Source organism: Schistocerca serialis, chromosome 10 (genome assembly GCF_023864345.2).
Source record: "Schistocerca serialis cubense isolate TAMUIC-IGC-003099 chromosome 10, iqSchSeri2.2, whole genome shotgun sequence".
NCBI lineage: Eukaryota > Metazoa > Arthropoda > Insecta > Orthoptera > Acrididae > Schistocerca > Schistocerca serialis.
In genome coordinates, this window is record NC_064647.1 from 227,161,145 (window position 1) to 227,167,915 (window position 6,771).

The window sequence follows — 6,771 nt, forward strand, 5'->3', positions numbered from 1 at the left end:
GAGCTCAAATATCTTACACACAGTTAGGTTCATTAGTTACAGAATTTCCCAAAAAATCATTGAGATATTTATTATACTTTGGTACTGACAACAATATAATAGTATAAGAAACGGAACACTATTTCACTGTGGTACCATTTTCTTTTGAACCACTGACTGCACAGCTTGGAGAAAGAGTCAGAGTTCAGACAACATTCACATAGATGTTTTATGCCTCCAATTTCATTCCCCGATGCTGATCTGTGAAAAAGACTAGTAATTTATTTTACTACAACAAAAATATTTAAAAATATAACTCAGAAATCACCATCTTCATCATCATGTCATAATTTTTTCAGGAAATAGTAGCAACGGGGGGGGGGGGGGGGGGGGGGGGGGGGTAGAGTAGGTCGTTCGAAATATCTGTACCAATTTTTGAGAGTTTAACTTCACTCATTTAGGAGAAAAGTGTACCTGAATCATGAAAATTCAGGTTTTCGGTAAATCGCATCCATTACACCAATCTTCAATACTGTCAGCCCAACAAATACAGTATTGGGTATTCTCCCCCATATACAGCTGTTGAAGCTTTCACTTTAATTCTGAGAGAGACCAAGCATGCATTTCATAAATAGACTTTTATTTGCGAGATCCCTATATAAAGGCCTAATTGCCTCCATTGTAGCAAGTGGTAAGGAATGCTTGTGGGTATATTGTATGCCTGTAGCATTGTTCAACCAGTACTTGCACCACGAATCTTCCCTATTTGGACACAAATCATGCTGTGGGGTTTCATCTGTTGACACTCTGTGAAACCATGTTGCCCAAACAGCTCGTCTCATGTTCTCCAAATCTCCTACATTTCTCCTTATTGCTTGTCCATAATATTGAGTCAAAGAATCAATTTCACTTTTTGTAAGACGACCTGGACCATCCATGTGTTTCCCATCTGACAGTTTTTTTTAAAATCTTTACGAAGTCCTTACATAATTTTCTCAGCCGAGTCCCATTCTTTTTTGTACATGCCCAACACATTCAAGCTTTTCTATGATAGTGTCCTCATATGGTGTGTCAACAAGAGTAGTGTGTCCTTTTACAGTCTCCATCCTGAAGGTAGCATACATACCTCACACCACATCTGATCTCTGATCGTCTAAAAATGTTTAGAACTCCTTCCGTTTCCATATTTCCACTTGGGCCATCAAAGTTCTTTACACAAACATGGGTGCCAATAAATTTACTTGAACAACCCTGGCAGTGCTTTGTTAGACACTCATAATCTAGTATCTCACCAGTTTCAATAAATGTGGCAGTTACAAACCCATTCAGAGGAGTATGGCCCCTCTTCTGCCAAGATCCATCAAATGTTGCTACAATGTCTGTATTCACAGACAAGGCGACTGCTTCTTCTGCTGCTCTTTTCAGTGCATGTTCACTTACTTGTTAAACCACATAAAGCGTTGCATACTAATTTATTGTATCTGTCAAACCTCAGCGAAGGTGGAGGCAAATCCATCACTGGACAAAAAATCTGGGTAGCTCTCCTTCCCCTTTAATACATCGCATTGCATAACCAAGCTGAATATTTACACTGTAATGTTGACTATCAGTTACTGGTGATGTCATAGTATCACTGTGCATCTTACGCAAGTTACAGGCAATCACTAACTGACTTAAAAGACCCTACCTTGCTGAAATGTCTTCAGAAACATCAATACTATCTTCACAGTTGCGGTATTTACATTTCAGAGCACTCTTCAAAAGTCTTGACAGCAAATTTATGCTCACAATACTTCTAGACTTGTTCTTATTACATTCAGAAAGTGCGAGTTTGCGTCTAGAAGCACTGCCTGTAGACACAGTTTCCATGGGCGGCTTTTGACGCAATTGATGTGTATTATTTGGTTGTGTTTGGAACTGGTTGCCGCAAAAGTTTTGTTTGGGGCTAAATTTCTTTATTCTCAGCATTTGTAGCACAGGAAACACACATGCAGAAACAAAACAACACAATAACTTTCAAAAACACGTGCGTATGAAATTCTAAAATCAGATATTTTCAGATCTTTGTTTACATTTGAGCCATTGCCTTCTAGACATGTCTGTACGTTGGTTCTGGGAGAAATCGCCTTCTAGAATACACCTGTGTTAACGATCTGTACCTAACGACAGAAAAAAACAGACGTACAAAATAATGCAGCACATATTCTGACGCACTTCAAACTGGCAAATGGACGTGGCAACTCTGCAACATTACGTTCAATTTCAATTTTTGAATGAACGGAAAATGATAATACCCATGGACTATACATTTTTGAAATCAGTATGAAGTGCTCTTTTCTATAGACCAAGAAATTTTTTTTTCAAATTTTTGGTCATTTTCATGAGCATATCCCCTTAATGTCTGAAAATAATCATTCAGGTTATCAGATTTAATTCGGAAGAAGAATAGCAAACAAGAGAAACATGAAATTTAGTTAAGGAAAGCAAAGATTTGGTTATTCAAGGCAGTCTGGTAGACAACATACTTAATGATCACACCATTAAAGTAGCTGAGAAGCTTTATGCAATCATTTCAAAGGATAAAGCAGTAGAATATAGATAAGAAGCAATGCCATGTACACAAAACCAAACCTTGATGACTTCATGCCCTGCTGAGGAAACTAAGAATGAAATTAACTCAAAAGCAAAAGCACATAGGCCTATAGAATTTCAGTAAAGTACTAAAATCCTGTTCTTCAGTATATGACCTGTTTTTGAGTGATGTATGCAATACATCACCATCAAGGGCTATGTCTCCAGTCCTGCTCAATTACCAACCAGCCCCTCCATTTGAAGCTGTTCGAAAAGAATATATACGCAACAACAATAACACACCTGTCCCAAAATAAGGTAGCTTTATGACTAAATTTGGATTTTGAAAATGTATTTAGACAAAACATTCAATTGTTTCTTTCACGGTTAAGGTTACACTGAATTTAAATGCAAAGTATAGCAAGCTTATGTTCACTGAGACACCTGTCAAAAGCGTTTGACTGTACAGTTAGATTCTGTCCTCGGTGAACTCGAAGATTGTGGTATTGCAGGTTTGGTTGATAAATGGTTTTCATTCTGTCCGACTAAAAGAATGCTGAATGTCATGTTTAAAAAATACAGATAGTATAAACACAGAACATCATCTTCAGTGTGGTGTACCGCCTTTATTTGTATTGGGAACCCTTGTTTTTGTTACAAGTAAATGGTTTCTAATGTTGCATATGAGGGCTGCCTTTCAAAATTTTTCCAAAAAACAATGAAATAAGAACATTTTTAGTACAGATCCTTTTATGTTCCGCAAAATATTAGTCTTTAAAATGTAAACACTTGTGCATGTGTTTTGTATTGTATTGTATGGAACTGGGGACCTAGAAACAACGGAGAGGCTTCGTCCCCACCGTAGCCCGCAGTGGTATACAACACCACAACAGGCCACAACAGTCCACTCAACCCACTGCCAACCCTCACCGAACCCAGGGTTACTGTGCGGTTCAAGCCCCCTCTGCTTGGTCATTACTGCAAAGTTCTGTAGACATTAATCACTGAGCATTATCATTTGTTTGATAGCTTGTTCCAGTTACGACATATGCTGTACTTGGTGAAGGTTTTTGTCGACATCTGGCGGAACCATGGATGTCTACAGAAATTTTTCAGGGGTTTTTGGGCACGACTTCAAAATTGCCATTATTGATAGAGGCAAATGTGAGTTACATAATAATTACAAAAGCCGTATTTTTGTCTCCCACTCCCATAATGCTACAATTCTCTAAATAAGAGGTGTGTCGGAATCAAGGGAAGAAGAGTATGGGAATTCTGTAATGAATGAAAGCTCTGTACTCTAGATTCTGCGAGGGGAAGGAGCAAGTGTACAGAAGTGTTGTTAGTATATCAGGTACTTAATTTTACTAGTCGGTATTTCTGTTGCTCTGTTGCATAGTGAACTCCTGTGATGGGTGAATCAAGAAGTGTCTAGTGAGTTTAATTCAAACCTAGGAATTACACAAGTACAATTTGAAGACATTTCTGTTCACAAAATTCGTATGCATTGTGTAAAGTAAAGGTGGAAAGTGTTAAGATGTACAGCACATTACCAACATTACTGTTATAAAATTACATGGTGTCACAGCTCAAAAAGTGTAAGCAACTGTCCGTTCACACAGAAAAGATGGTTTGATTGTGCATATGGATATGTGAATTTCTAGCAATTTTTAATTCATTTCTTGTGTGGGTGACAGACTGAGAACCAATTGGCAGCACATGTTTTTCCCAAGAAAAATGTCCTCTTGTAGGCAGGTGTAGTTTGACAAAGCATGGAAGTATTTATATTTAACTGTTCTAGTTTAAATATTTGATATTGAAGGTGAGCGTCCACTTGATAATAAGCTCAGATATGTCAGCATTAGTATGCAGTCGTGAGTTTCCCAATGTGAAATGGTTTAAATGCACTGACAAAACCAATAGAGTACCTGCACTTCACCATTACACTCAGATGACACTGTGTATCTGCGCTAAAAGACCGTCTAGTACATGTTGTTTCTATTTACGTTGTTCAAGGTTAAGTTTCTTGAATTTTACCATTAGTAAATATCCCAGACATTCAGATTTCCTGCAGTTTGTCTGTCACAAGTGCCATCAAAAGGAATGTTACCTAGTTCTGCGGTGTTGTACATAAAATTATTGTTGCATATAAGACAGCGTAGTTCTCTGTGCTAACCATACAAACACCATTTTTGTTCTGTTAAATGATTTGAAATGTTTCATTTGATGTGTGTAGTCTGTTGTATTCATGTTACCACATAGGATTAGTAGCAATGTAATAACTACCATTATGCCTACTGCTCTTCTTTAGAAGAATCAAAAGTGTTTAAGAGATCTAAGACCATGGCTGACAAAGCCTCCTTCATCAAAAGTGTCACACTTACCTTTCATAGATTAGACAGTGACAGTTGTACTTATCAAACCAGCATATACTTCATTAGGTAGGTAGGAAGAATCAGCTCACATTTTGCAGTGTTTCCTAATTGGTTCTATAGTATTGTAGGATGTTTGCTGCAGATATGTAGGCCTAAATTTTTTCTGCATACTCTTCTTTAGTGTGGGACAATTCTTACTTGCTGCATACAGAGAGGGGGCGGGGGGACCCTGAAGAGATCAGATTTGTTAACAGTGTTTGGGCACTGTATATGAATAGCTTCCGTAAGTCGAATATGATTGCTTCTTATAACACACAGTCATGAAGGCACAGTCGATGAAGTATTGTAGCACCCAAAATCCTCAATAAATAAGAACACTCTGAGCATAAAATTGAGTCATCAGGTATTTCAGATCCAATATATTTTTTTCTGCTGAACAGTCATGCTCTAGAACTTCGTGGCAGATTAAAGCTGTATGCTGGACCAGGACTTGAATCTTGCCTAAAACACATTGACTCTCTCACAGCTCTATTCTGTCAGCACCTTATGCCTGCTTTTCTTTCCATTTCATTGGTGTCTTGTCCTGTCCATGACTACTAGCCCTGCAATCTAAGCATGAGAGCTTCTGTTAAGTTTGGAAAAGAGCACACTCCACTTCATGTACTTCACTACGGAATCAGACCCTTATACTCTGTATGGTTTATTGTTACCGTACTCCAGATGTTACATGTTAGGTACTGTAGTAGTACTGTTGCTACATCTGTTTAAGAGACATTTCTTATAAATACTGGAGTGAGTCATTTACACTGTTTGCTATTTTTAGCAGAATTTAGATTCACGTAACTGTCTCATCAATTCTTGTTTCTTGTCTTTGACTGCTTTTCATGGTTTCATGATATTCAGAACTAACCACTGTCACCCTGTGAATCTTTTTGTAACATTTCGACAAATGTTGGAAGGTAGAACTTCCCTAAGGAATTGAGATGTGGGCAGGTTCAGGAGTAATACTTTTCGTAAGGTTTTTGAAGATTATTTCATGTACTGCATGATAAATTATTGCGTGAAACAAGACAGGGTTAGAAAAAAGTATTCCATATTTTGAGAGTTGGTAGTATGAAATCAATCAAACAATGATCCAGGAAACATGGACACTGAAATGCAAACCTTATGATCTATGAGCATGTGTACGTATTTGATATTGTGAAACGTGTGTGTGGGTGGGTGGGTGGGTGGGTGGGCACGCGTGCGCAAAAAATACTTAGGAATTAAATTACAAATAACCTAAATTGGAACGATCACATAGATAATATTGTGGGTAGAGCAAACCAAAGACTGCGATTCATTGGCAGAAAACTTAGAAGGTGCAACAGATCTACTAAAGACACCGCTTACACTACACTTGTAGTATTGCTGTGCGGTGTGGGACCTGCATCATTTGGGACTGATGGATGACATCAAAAAAGTTCAAAGAAGGGCAGCTCATTTGTATTATCGCGAAATAGGGGAGATAGTGTCACAGACATGATACGTGAATTGGAGTGGCAATCATTAAAACAAAGGTGTTTTTCGTTGCGACGGGATCTTCTCATGAAATTTTGATCACTAGTTTTCTCCTCTAATTGCGAAAACATTCCGTTGGCACCCACCTACATAGGGAGAAATGATCATCACGATAAAATTAGAGAAATTAAAGCTCGCACAGAAAAATTTAAGTGCTCATTTTTCCCATGTGCCGTTCGAGAGTGGAACGGTAGAGAGACAGCTTGAAGGTGGTTCATTGAACCCTCTGCCAGGCACTTTATTGTGAATAGCAGAGTAGTCACGTAGATGTAGGTGTGGGCAAAGT